The 14,365-nt window shown below is 41.5% G+C and overlaps 1 protein-coding gene across 1 annotated transcript in view; it reads left to right on the forward strand.

Annotated features, from left to right (window-relative positions):
- The first annotated feature begins 6,508 nt into the window (after positions 1 to 6,508).
- Positions 6,509 to 14,365, forward strand: part of LOC136864487 (superoxide dismutase [Cu-Zn]) — a 195,237-nt gene continuing 187,380 nt past the window's right edge. The window contains exon 1 of the mRNA XM_067141523.2: positions 6,509 to 6,606. The gene's annotated coding sequence lies outside the window, so the exon portion shown is untranslated. The remainder of the gene's footprint in view (positions 6,607 to 14,365) is intronic.

The raw sequence follows: 14,365 nt of genomic DNA on the forward strand, positions 1-14,365 counted from the left end.
CCAGACACGCACAAGCAGTTTCATTATGTTATATCTTAATTTTGTAACTGTAACCCCCCCCCCCGCAATTGGGCGATCCTGGCTACGCTACTGCCGAGGACAGCAGGTAGCGATTGTCACAAATTTTAAGCTGGTGGCGAACGACATATATTTTTTCATTTATAATGTCTGTAAAGTCTGTGAACATCCAGATTTCTTCATTCGGAGAAAAGCTTAATGGCATCCAAGCTCACTTCGAGAAGGCAATGCGCAGCCGCCAAGAACAGTGATACCAACCCAGGCGATGTCTCCTGAAACGTACTTGCCGTGGCGTTCCAGTATTTGAGATCTTCTGTCACCAAGAAGCTCAAGGAGGGAACTTGCTGCAATGTAAAACAAAATCTCTAAACAGAACGACCTAATTGATGACGTAGAGCAGAAAAGCAGGAGAAACCACTTATTACTTCACGGGGCGACAGAAGTTCCGAAAGAGGATGCCTACGGTCGGATTTATTATTGTGGACACTCGAGTTTAGGCCTTAATTACAAATGAACCGACAGGCGTATTTTGAATAATACCAATATTTCCCTGTTTAATTCTGCATTAAAACGTATAATAGCCTCGTGTTGGTAGATTTACTGGCACGTAAAAGAACTCCTGCGGGACTAAATTCCGGCACCTCGGCGTCTCCGAAAACCGTAAAAGAGTAGTTAGTGGGACGTAAAACAAATAACATTATTATTAAAACGTATAATACAAATTGTTTTTGAAACGCATTCATTAGTTTTTTGTGTGTGGAGGAAGTAAATATTTTCTGGGTGTTTTGGTTTCTCCTCTACTTAAACGTATATACATGGAAAGCTACTTATATGATGGTAATTAAATTTGTATGTTATAACCACATTTATTCGTAGTGTAACACTCAATTCACAATTTTTTCAACCACCCCAAAAAAATTCTTATCGTTTTTCTAAAGCAACTTTTTCCCAGCCCAGGATTAACGTACAACAGGAAACTTGGTTTTGTTTTGAAGCACTCAGTCGTGGCTGGTAGAAACTACAACCACTGTAACCGTACAGTGTGATACTGAATTTATGAAGAGTAATATTGATGGAAAGTAGTGTGTGCGTTGAACCGTGCGATTAACAGCAGGCGGGGTGGTGAAACCGGGTGCTGGGTTGCCGCGAACACTCACCCCGGGCAGGTGATAAATGGAATACCGGTGACATAATTTTGTCCGCATGTTTTTTCAGTCTGCCTGTGTTCTGCATGTTAGCTACATCACTGGTGTCACCGTTGTCAGAGGGTGAACTTGCAATTTGCTTCCTTCAAAGTGAAGGGGAGATGTAGGGGGCACAGGTTGCCCGTGCACCAGAAAGTGGCATATTGTCCTGTATTATTGTTGTCGTTAGTCGCCACTTCAGAGGAGAATTATAGAATTCTATCCTCCGGGTCGAGAAGGAAGCAGTGTTTGAGACCGGGGCGTTCGAAAACCCAACTCGATTATATTACTTTGGCTACAATACGATGAAATATATATACTTATAAGTTCCTTTACCTCACAACGACACAGATATGTCTTATGGCGACGATGAGATAGGAAAGGGCAAGGAGAGGGGAGGAAGCAGCCGTGGCCTTAATTAAGGTGCAGCATTTGCGTGGTGTGAAAACAGGAAACCACGGAAAACCCTCTTCAGGCCTGCCGACAGTGGGACTCGAACCCACTATCTCCCGAATGCAAGCTGATAGCTACGTGACGCAAACCACGTGGCCACTTGCTTGGTTCGCACAAATCTAAGGAGAACTGTGAAAAGTTACTCTTTGAAGATTCACCAAACAATTTCTGTACAGGAACACTTTTCGAGGGTTTACATTATTTTAATATTATATTTGTGTTTTTTAGTATTCAAATCTGTAAGCACTAGAAAACGCTTGTCACAACTAACTGTTTTCTCACACGCTCCGCAATACAAAATTGTACCGTCTGAACTTAACAAATCTGCTTCAAACTCGCGCTGATATCCCCTGTAACCTAGCTTTGTCATTCACTTTTGCTTTTGGCATGATTCGCAACAAGCTCAATGGAATAGAAAAGGCCTAGGAGCGGGAAGGAAGCGGCCGTGACCTTGCATGGACATTTTCGGAATTGAATTTCTAAAAAGATTAACAGTTGAATATTTTCAAATACTTTCTTTTTTTTATAATTTGCTTTACGTCGCACCGATGTAGATAGGTCTTATGGCGTCGATGGGATAGGAAACGCCTAGGAGTGGGAAGGAAGCGACAGTGGCCTTAATTAAGATACAGCTCCAGGTTTCATTTTAGTAAATTATTTGGTTAAACTTCTATAAATCTTAAGAGATACTAATCAATAAAAATAAAACTTAGCTAATGGTAAATAATACGCATAACCACCACAATTGAACTCAATTCCGAGAACTCCTTAATAGCTACCTTCATACCGTGAGGGAACAGCTACGACTAGGCAAGTCGGGGATTCACCAATGTGACGTGACCTACTGTAATGATTTCGTTGCGTGTTAGCTTCTATCAGAGTTGCCAAGTTTGAAGACTGACACGATGTAACATATAATTCGGAAATATCTTATTAGTAACTTAAATATGAAGATCAAAGAAGAAAAATTAAAATATATAGGCTATCCTATTTAAAACAAGCAAATATGCAGCATGATTTTGCAAAGCGCAGAAAAATTATGCTTTTTTAAGATAACATGCAAAATATGTATTATAGGAAAGATAAAATATTGTTTAAAAGGTTGGAAATTCAGTAATTAACTCACACACCAAGTGAGCATACTGACAGCGGAGAAGAAATGTGCGTTTTCCTACAATTCCTGTCCTAGTGATCACTTTCCAGGATGGCCCATACAGAAGTAATAACAATGAATGCTCGTATAAACTGATGGAGATAATGGCCGAAGATATTCACAGGCGTTATTAATGACAACGTTGGATGAGGCTTTGCGTGTGGAGCGACTTAGAGTACTTAGAGCGAATCGAGGACGGTGGATTAGGTCATAGGACATTAAAAAACAGGAATTTTTGGAATATAGGAAGGATACTGTATTCAATATTTTCAGTCTAAGAAGTATGAAAGCCGGGACACAGTGTAAGCTGCAAATATAAACCTTACGGTGACGCATAGTAGATTCGCAAATTAATCCCAGCCAATGCGTGAGGAATATTTTAAATGAAAACTCTCGTCCCTCTGGGGAGGTCTCGTGACTAAGATCAAGATACCGATTGTCTCGAGCCAATAAAAGCTTGATTACTTTATTAATTTGAAGAGGCTTGGAGACTGAACACTAAGTGGCATAACAGTCTATGAATACAATAAACTTATGTATGTATGTATGTATGTATGTATGTATGTATGTATGTGGTGTAGGGGTAGCGTGCCTGCCTCTTACCCGGAGACCCCGGGTTCAATTCCCGGCCAGGTCAGGGATTGTTAACTGGACCTGAGGGCTGGGTCGAGGTCCATTCAGCCTACGTGATTAGAATTGAGGAGCTAACTGACGGTGAGATAGCGACCCCGGTCTAGAAACCCAAGAATAACGGCCGAGAGGATTCGTCGTGCTGACCACACAACCCCTCGTAATCTGCAGGCCTTCGGGCTGAGGAGCGGTCGCTTGATAGGCCAAGGCCCTTCAAGGGCTGTAGTGCCATGGGGTTTGTTTGGGGTTTATGTATGTTTTGTTTCTTGTATTGGTCTGCTCATTTCATTCAGAAAGGTAGTGAAATAGTTTATATCAAGTAGGCCTACCGGTCAATCTCCTCTAATTCTAGATTCAGATAATTGCTCTCAGACCGAGCTCGATAGCTGCAGTCGCTTAAGTGCGGCCAGTATCCAGTATTCGGGAGATAGTAGGTTCGAACCCCACTGTCGGCAGCCCTGAAAATGGTTTTCCGTGGTTTCCCATTTTCACACCAGGCAAATGCTGGGGCTGTACCTTAATTAAGGCCACGGCCGCTTCCTTCCCAGTCCTAGCCCTTTCCTGTCCAATCGCCCCCATAAGACCTATCCATGTCGGCGTGACGTAAAGCAACTAGCAAAAAAAAATGCTCTCAGAACCACAGAGCTCACAGGAACACAGAACAGTTACCATATTATGGAGCACATAGAGCTGATAGCCCAAGATGTTTTAAAACCCTGAAAATGAAGGATTAACATCACATTCATCCTCCTTCCATCGCTACTTGCCATCCACCGCGCATCGAGCGATTTGCCCACTGCAGGGAGTATTTTTAAGTGTGTGTACCTCATCCACTTTGTGTTTATTATGCTAAATTTTACTTCGTCATTTTAACAGTGGGTATAGCTCGTATAATGTGAATTTATTCTGACAAATATTAATTCGTACGACACTGATCCTTCTCTTAGGCAGTTTTTAAACCCAGTATTACACAGCTGTCTTCACACCTAAACAGAAATAAACATGAAACAATCTGACTTAGGAATGCAAATCAAATCATTAAAATTCTCTTTCTTCCCTACGTGAATTACTATCGTTCGAATGATATGCCAATTTAATCAGCGATTTGTCTAGTAATCGGAAATACTTTAGGTAAGGTTATCTTGTATCTTGAGTATGGTGACCATATGTCCTTGTTTCCCCGGACACGTCTTCTTTTACCAAGCAAAAAATAAACGTCCGAGAAAATTTTTGGATATTTCGGCAAATGTCCTCCTTCTTGAGACTGGGAGCAAAATGTTAATTTAAATCGTGAGCGTTGCCTCCTGCCACTGATAGATCGACAAGTCACAACAAAGTGGATTCAATCACGGTCATGGACATTATGCATAGATGTGGAAAGACAGTTTTCTTTAGTTAAAGTCCAATAAGAGAATCAATATAAAGTAGAGATAAAAATCAATAGTAAGAGTCCAATACAATGTCAAAGTATGTGAAATTTCATAAATATTTGGCAAACAAGGAAAAGCTATTTGAAGAACTATGTTCTTCTGAGTGTACTCTTGGCATCGAAAGGTAGATAGAGACTTTAATGATGTAAAGTGTCGTAGTGAAAGAATTGTCAGTATTGATGAATAATGTAACAATTTTCATAGCTTAATTTGAAACTGACCGAGCTCGATAGCTGCAGTCGCTTAAGTGCGGCCAGTATCCAGTATTCGGGAGATAGTAGGTTCGAACCCCACTGTCGGCAGCCCTGAAAATGGTTTTCCGTCGTTTCCCATTTTCACACCAGGCAAATGCTGGGTCTGTACCTTAATTAAGGCCACGACCCCTTCCTTCCCAGTCCTAGACCTTTCCTGTCCCACCGTCGTCGCCATAAGACATATCTGTGTCGGTGCGACGTAAAGCCAATAGCAAAAAAAATTGAAACTGAAATAAATAGTTAAATTTTGTATTTTAATATTATTATTAATACCGAATAAGTGGCTGCGCGGTTTGTGTCACGTAGCTGGCATTCGGGAGAAAGTCAATTCGAACCCTACTGTCGGCAGCCCTGAATATGGTTTTCCGTATTTTCCTATTTTTTTACAACTTGTTTTACGTCGCACCGACACAGATATGGGAAATGCCGAGGAATGGGAATGGGAAGGAAGCGGCCGTGGCCTTAATTAAGGTACATTTGCCTGGTGTGAAAATGGGAAACCACGGAAAACCATCTTCAGGGCTGCCGACAGGGGGGTTCGAACCCACTATCTCATGGATGCAAGCTCACAGCTGCGCGACCCTAACCGCACGGCCAACTCGCCCGGAGGTTTCCCATTTTCGCACTAGACAAATGCTGGGGCTGTACCTTAATTATTAAGGCCACGGTCGCTTCCTTTCCAGTCCTAGAACTTTCCTATCCCATCGCCGCCATAAGTCTTATCTGTGTCGGTGCGACGTAGAGCAAATTGTGAAATAGTTAATAATAATAATAATAATAATAATAATAATAATAATAATAATAATAATAATAATAATAATAATAATAATAATAATAATAATATTGTTTTTACGTCCCACTAATTTTACAATTATCGGAGACGCCAAGGCGCCGGAATTTTTCCCTGCAGGAGTTCCTTTACGTGCTGGTAAAGCTACCAACACGAGAATCATCATCAAACACCACTGGACTTAGCCAGGATTGAATCTGTCAACTTGAGCTTTGAAGGCCGATATTTTACTCAGTCTGGCTTTTGTACTTGCATTATGTCTGTTGTAAACACAGGCTAAATAATAATGTGACCAAACAGCGAGGACAACGCTACAGACGTTACATATCATAATATTGGGAAGTTGATTGATGTTAGGTGAGTGTGTTGCAAGTGTCTTCTTTTTCTACCTCTGAGATATGGTCACCCTAGTCTTGAAACCATCGTCACGGCAGCTCTGTTGCTCTGACACGGACAAATAAAGTTCAAGAGAATAAGTTTTCTGTGATTATTGAAACAAGGCTGCTGTTACGCATGTAGCTAATACCATCAGCTTACGGCAACAAGCTTCGCTGCTTTCTGCCTAGTTCTCATCATTCCCGCACGATGCCACTAGCGCCGTTTGCTGGCCACTGGCTGACCCAGATCTCGTCATTCTGTTACGAAGAGTGTAGTAAGCTGTGTGAACGTTGCATTGTGCTCATCCCAATTGAAGGTACGTAGACTTGATCTGAGACATATGCTTCTCCTCTATCCTGTAATCAATTTGTGTAACGTCTTAAACTGGCCTTGAATTAAATTATTTATACCTATGGTGGTGAACGCATGCAGTTCTTAAAGATGACACTCTTGTTTACCAAAAACATGCAGAACACAACTTTGAGACAGAGCCGGTTACTAGCAGCAAAAGTGAAGTGTCTCTAGATAGAAATTTTACAAATTTAGCCCCCTGCTGTTTATATTGACTGAAAAATAGCGACGAGTTTTCCTTGGGAATGAAATGGAATAGCGTATGGCTTATAGTGCTGGGAGTGTCCGAGGACAGGTTCGGCTCGCCAGGTGCAGGTCTTTTGATTTGACTCCTGTAGGCGACCTGCGCGTCGTGATGTGGATGAAATGATGATGAAGACGATACACACCCAGCCCTCATGTTAGAGAAATTAACCAATGAGTTAAGTGTACATTTTAGTGTCATGCTCAGTAATTTCCAATTATTGGATGGATCGGGTTGGAGGGAGCAGGGGGGTATGTACTGAACGTGTGCATTTAGGAGTGAGGTCATTTACAAGTAATACAGATGTTTAATAATAATAATAATAATAATAATAATAATAATAATAATAATAATAATAATTGCTTTACGTCCCACTAACTACTTTTACGGTCTTCGGAGTCGCCGAGGTGCCGGAATTTAGTCCCGCAGGAGTTCTTTTACGTGCCAGTAAATCTACCGACACGAGGCTGTCGTATTTGAGCATCTTCAAATACCACCGGACTGAGCCAGGATCGAACCTGCCAAGTTGGGGTTAGAAGGCCAGCGCCTTAACCGTCTGAGCCACTCAGCCCGGCTACAGATTTTTATACACGCTTAGTGAGGTTATTAATGTTTCTCTTCTCAATATTTTTGGCTCCTTGGCCGAATGGTCAGTGTAGAGGTCTTCGGTTCAGAGGATCCCGGGTTCGATTCCCAGTCGAGTAGGTGATTTTAGCCGCATTTGATTAATTCCTCTGACTCGCGACTGGGCATTTGTGTTCGTTTAATAAACAGCTCTTCATATACACACAATACACCACACTAACAATCACTACAGAAATACGCAATCCTGAATACATCCTTCCAAATAGGATTGGCGTCAGAAAGAATATCCGATTGTAAAACAGAGCCAAATACACATGTAGTGCCAGTAATAAGATTTATTTTATTCAGGAGATAGTGGGTTTGAATCCCACCATCGGCAGCCTTGAGGATGGTTTTCCGTGGTTTCTCATTTTAACACCAGGCAAACAGTGGGGCAGTACCTTAACTAAGGCCACGGGCGTTACCTTCCCAATCCTAGGCCCGTCCCATCCTTTCGTCGACTGATCCCGGATCAGCGCGGTGGTATCTAAAGGTGCTCAAATACGTCAGCCTTGTGTTGGAAGATTTACCGGCATACAAAAGAACTCATGTGGGACATTTCGGCATCTCGGCTTCTCCGAAGACCGTAAAAGTAGTTAGAGGGAGCTAAAAGGCAATATCGTGTTTCCTTCCACTAAACTCAAAGTGACTGGCTGCGTAAAGTAATTGTTTAGGCGCTCACTTTCAATGTTGCAGAATTGAACACTGATGCAGTCATTTGGCATTAGAGAGTGCTTAACTGCGAATAATCCATGGCACGTTAACATGGATAATTCCTGCACTTCCCAGGACTTCATGATATTTACAGCAATCAAAGTTTCAAAGTTATGGATATGGCTGTAATCTTTCCTCCTTGTTGTTCATAGACCATGGTATGCCCATGGATCATTTACCGAAAGGTCGTTGGACAATTAATGCCATCATGGACTGGCGATCAATTGGATCTCTGGGACTTTGAACGCCAATAAATGATTCGCCAAGATGAAGCACCGATGAGAATCTTGCATAAAAATAAGAGAACTTCAATTCAGTTCAGCTTTTCTTTTACAGTTGGCTTTACGTCGCACCGACACGGATAGGTCTTATGGTGACGATGGGATAGGAAACGGCTGGGATTTGGAAGGAAGCAGCCATGGCCTTAATTAAGGTACAGCCTGTTTTGAAAAGGGCTGCCGACAATGGGGTTCGAACGCACTATCTCAGTTCAACTTTCATTATTCATTATGTCTAATATAATTGTTTACAGAAATCCAAAGCTTTCACAACAGAGTTACAATGTGATAATGGTGTGATGAAAATCAAGAAGTGTCCCAGATTTGAGGAGCTAAGTACCATCCAGCATAGACCCCATATTTACGGCTGCCTAGGCAAGAAGATAAAGGCGTGCGGCGTTCGCCGGAAGGATGTGGGTTCGCATCCCCATCAGGAAATAGTAAAGGGCATTAGAAACGATATTTCCATTTATGGAGAGGCACATGGCCCTGAGGTCCACATAGCCTACATCAAAAATGTGTACTGGGTTAATTCTTGGGGCCAAAGACGGCCGTGTATAGAGCTAACCACTCTATCCCGTTTAGAGCCGAGGTTGCAGGTAATGGAAGCCAAGACCCTTCGTGGACTGTGAGGAAGTAGGGTTTGCTGTTGTTAGCGTTCCGTACAGTTCGCTGATGAGATTATGAGAGTACCAGCATTCACCTACCATTACTTTCAATGTGCCCAGAAAATATCCGTTGTATTTTCAGTTGCAAATGGTTTATCACTTGGAGTTCTCGGGTTTATTACTATTATTATTATTTCCGTTTGTATTATTAATTTTATTAGGCATTTGTGTTGTCAATTTCTGTTGGTGGAATTTGGTGGCTTAGGATGAACATTGTTATTTTTCTCATTCAATGGATCGATTGGGTATTTGGTTACTGTGATCTGGAGAATAATAATAATAATAATAATAATAATAATAATAATAATAATAATAATAATAATAATAATAATAATAATAATAATAAAGAACACTTGGAGTTCTCGTAGGAGGATGAATTTAGCTTTAGAGCCAACCTCAGATTGCGGTCTCTTAGTTATTGGGCCTTCTGTTTGTTTCTGGCGGAGAAAATGGCATGGAAGGGTGCATACGTGTGATAGCTCCGTGTCGTTGGCTTCCAGCACGTTAAAGAGCTCCTATGGCACAAAATGCAGACTGGTACATTTATTAAAATTCACAGCAACAGACGAGACGTTATTTAAGTAAAAAACTTTTGTGAGTTCAAATGGTTCACAGATTTCTTGGAAAATGATATTCGACCACTCAGCGTTCATTTAGAAAACTGTTATTAAATAGAATTGTTGATGCTCGGGAGCCCAGAGGTTCTCCGTTTTCACACTAGGCAAATGTCGGGATCGTTCGGTGCTTTTTCTTGATAGACGCAGTACTTTTGCATCTGTCTCACGATGCAGCATTCATTGGGAGTATGAAAGATGCTGAGGTATAGGTTGGTGCTTTGTAATGACGTCTGAGTGCTGCAAACGTTGCTACTTATAGGGCCAGTCGTGCTGCAATAGCACTTTCTAACCCAGTAACGAACTACCTCACTTCTCATCATGCATGTGCTCTGATATCATAGATACTAAATTGATGTTTTGGCCTATTTTGGTGCTGTCTAATGGTTCTGGGCGGAAACGCAGACATCCAACCAAGCCTAAGCTGCCAATTATACCGATAGAGAGCGATTTCGAAACCCGGTTATCAGCTCAATTGTGTACATTCACATGTTGTCACAAGGAGTAAACGGTTCACAGTTTCTGAAATGTAAAACCTGTTAGCCGATACTGTGGCACTGAAAGTTTAGTAGTCTCTTTGGGAAGTGACGCAGAAATTATTTTTGGTAAGGGGGGGGGGGGATATTAAATATTGCTATTTGAGGACTTTTATAAAATAATGTTGTGTGCACATTGTGAAATTAGAAACACTAAATTAAAACTTTCAAAATAACACAATTATTTTAATAAGCCACATTTGTATTCATGTTGATGATTACAATAACAGACGTCTCCTGTGACTTTTTGGCCAGGTCACGGATAGATAGATAGATAGATAGATAGATAGATAGATAGATAGAACACTTGGAGATAGATAGATACATTTATCATCAATAGGTTATTTGCCCAGTTACAGATGATTCAGTACCGGACGAGTTGGCCGTGCGGTTAGGGGCGCGCAGCTGTGAGCTTGTATCCGGGAGTATCCGGGAGATAGTGGGTTCTAACCCCACTGTCGGCAGTCCTGAAGATGGTTTTCCGTGGTTTCCTATTTTCACACCAGGCAAATGCTGGAACTGGAACTTAATTAAGGCCACGGCCGCTTCTTTCCCACTCCTAGGTCTTTCCTGTCCCATCGTTGCCATAAGACCTCTCTGTGTCCGTGAAACGTAAAGCAACTTGTAAAAAAAAAAAAAAAAAAAAAAAAAAAAAGATTCAATAAAACAATATATACAAATACACTTTAATCAAATAACACTAATTTCCTAAAATTATATTTTCTACGGTCACATGTTCCTCTTTGTGTATATACAAAAGAGATAACACATTCAACCTTTCCTGTGCAGTCATATTCTGCAAATAACCTTTCAAAATAATTCACGGATGAAGAAAGAGCGTTCTAGAGTGGCAGAGGTTACTAATAAGACAGCAGAGAGTTTCAGTACTCGATGTATTGTTGGGAAAATATCACTGTCGCAAAATGTCCGACTCGTTGGCTGAATGGTCAACGTACTGGCATTCGATTTAGAGCGTCCCGGGTTCGATTCCCGGTCGGGTCGAGGATTTTAATCTCTTCTGATTAATTCATATGGTTCGGGGACTGGGTGTATGTGTCCGTCCCAATACTCTCCTCATCATATTCAGACAACACACCACACTACCAACCACCACAGACACACGCAATAATGTTCCATATAGGGTTGGCGTCAGGAAGGGCATCCGGCCGTAAAATAGGGCCAAATCCACATGTGCGACGCAGTTCGCATCCGCGACCCCACAGATGTGGGGAAAAAGCGGTAGCAAAAAAACAAGAAAAAAATCACTGTCGCAAAATGTTAAGTGCAGAATTAAGTCCATTGGTTCAGGATTACTGCTTTTAGAGGAAATATTTGTTTATATTTATGAATGGAAGCATCAACATGTTGTTGGCGAATTCGTGGTTCAAATTAAAACCAAAGATATGAGCTACCTAAAATCTTCATTTACATGGTTACCACAATTAATCACAAGTTCTAAACTTCAAAATTTCGGGAGGAGGGGGAATTTATCACCCCAGTCCCCCCCCCCCCCCACCTGTGCGTACGCAACTGGTGACAGTAACACATCGTGGGAGGGTTGCTGTGACTCTAAGGTCAGTGGAGTATTCGCTTTGTAGGCCATAACCTCCTTCCTGTGCTAGCCATTAGCGGTGAGTAATTTATTTCCTCATTCTCTTTTATTCTTAGTTATCTGTCTTTTCTTCGTTTTAGTGTTGGATGTCGTTAGTTAGTGCATACAGCGTCTTTTAAGTTTTTCTGAATTGGTTTCCCTCGTAATTCATTAGATTTCCTAGTACATTTTACGAGGGCTGTGTCCCGAGTAGTATTGCATCAACTGTTCCCCCACCAGTAGAGCGCTGGCAACATAGGTAATGTGGTTTGCGAACTGTCAATTTAAAAGTAAGCCGTACGGAGTACCGCGGCCACCATCGGTTTTCTGGTTTTCTTATAACTGCATAACCTTCGGTGGTGCTATGTGAGGATCCAACCAGCTTACGGACTGATGACTTGACACAGAAATGTCAGGACTGTACCTTCATTACGATCACGTCGGGAGATAGTGGGTTCGAACCATACTGTCGGCAACCCTGAAGATGGTTTTCCGTGGTTTCCCATTTTTACACCAGGAAAATGCTGAGGCTGTACCTTAATTAAGGCCACGGCCGCTTCCTTCCCACTCCTAGCCCTTTTCCATCCCATCGTCGCCATAAGACTTATTTGTGTCGGTGCGACGTAAAGCATATTGTAAAATAATAATAATAATAATAATAATAATAATAATAATAATAATAATAAGAAGAAGAAGAAGAAGAAGAAGAAGAAGAACGTAAACAAGCCTTCTCAGAGAGAATGAAAGCCTATTGGAAGAACAAGAAGATCCCAAAGAAAGCTTGATTGAGTTGTTTGCTTAACGTCTTCCATTATTGGGAGAATACGCTAATAATAATAATAATAATAATAATAATAATAATAATAATAATAATAATAATAATAATAATAATAAGATCACGGCTGCTAACTTCCCAATCTCCTATCCCAAAGTCGCAGAAAGCCTATCAATGTTTAGAGCGACGTTCGGTAGGTAGGAGGGGCCAGTTCTAGTGGGTTTTTTATGCTAGTGATTTAAAAGTCGCACTACTACCGGTACATCAAAGGTTTTCGGTGACGGAAAGACGGGAAATGGCTAGGATTGGGAAGGTAGCGACTGTGGCCTTAATTAAAGTGCAGACCTAGCATTTGCCTGGTGAGAAAATGGGAAACCACGAAAAGCCGTCTTCAGGGCTGTCGACTATGGGATTCGAACCTACCATCTGGAGGATGCAAGTTCACAGCTACGCGACCCAAACCGCACGGCCAACTAGCTCGGTCAATTCCACTTTGCTCATATAAAAGTAAATAGGTTCTACTGAACTTCTCAGTTTTGTTACGCAGCTGTCCACCTGCTCTCTTCGTGTAACGACTCAATAATCGCTTAGCCTGCATTAAACCTCAGTCTGCAGGCTGTTGGCCTTGACCGTTGTGTACGCCTCCAGGATGAACCTTTGTCATCTACGCTCTTTATGTATTTAATTTCTATGAGAGCTCAAGAACTTTCCACACCCAGTGGAGCAGTGGGAAATGGTAAAGTTTGTAACCTTACAAAAAGGTTCATAAATTCTGTTGGTGCTTTCCAGTAGCCGAGAAATCAAATCCCATCCCTCCTTCCCCACCGTGTGCGCTAATACAGTATACCCTTTACGATAGAATTGAGTGGCGGTAGACCCGTCGCATGGTGACTTCCGCCGTACACCTTGAGAGTATATACTGTATGTTCTGGATTCTTCTAAGTTCACTACAGGGTATAGTACTCTGTTTTCAAATCCTGAGTACTTCTTCTTCTTCTGATTATTATTATTATTATTATTATTATTATTATTATTATTATTATTATTATTATTATTATTATTATTATTATTATTTACATTTCACTTTACGTCGCACCGACACAGATATGTCTTATGTCGACGATGGGATAAGAAAGGCCTAGGATTGGGAAAGAAACGGCCGTGGCGTTAAATAAGGTACAATTCCAGACGTTGTGAGATGCAAAATCTCGATACAGCACGAAGACACAATCCCCGAACTGTTCTACGGCCCTCTGTGAACCGTTCTGTACACACCCGTTGCACTGCCGACACACTTCGTCCCACACGAGCAGCAATTTTCCAGATGGATGCATCACGTTCTCTCATGCCAATAACGCGCCCTCTTTCAAACTCACTCATTTGACGGAACGGTTCTCGCATACATCCGTGAGGCATCCTGCACGTTTGCTTAAGTTACGGTTTATAGCGACAACGAGAGCCGCAGGCACATGTTACCAGTCAGTAGTGGTGCTCCGAGATACACTGTAGATGTGGACCTTGAACCTGAGGCCCGACATGGTTCAAATGCTAATCATTTCTTCAGAACATACTAATGCATATGTTCTGTGCATATGAACTTCCTATATCTAGTCTTTCAAGGTGTTCTGGTTTTTATGAACATGAGTGTATATAATACAATAATAACTGTCGTATGAATGT

Source organism: Anabrus simplex, chromosome 2, assembly GCF_040414725.1.
Source record: "Anabrus simplex isolate iqAnaSimp1 chromosome 2, ASM4041472v1, whole genome shotgun sequence".
Lineage (NCBI taxonomy): Eukaryota > Metazoa > Arthropoda > Insecta > Orthoptera > Tettigoniidae > Anabrus > Anabrus simplex.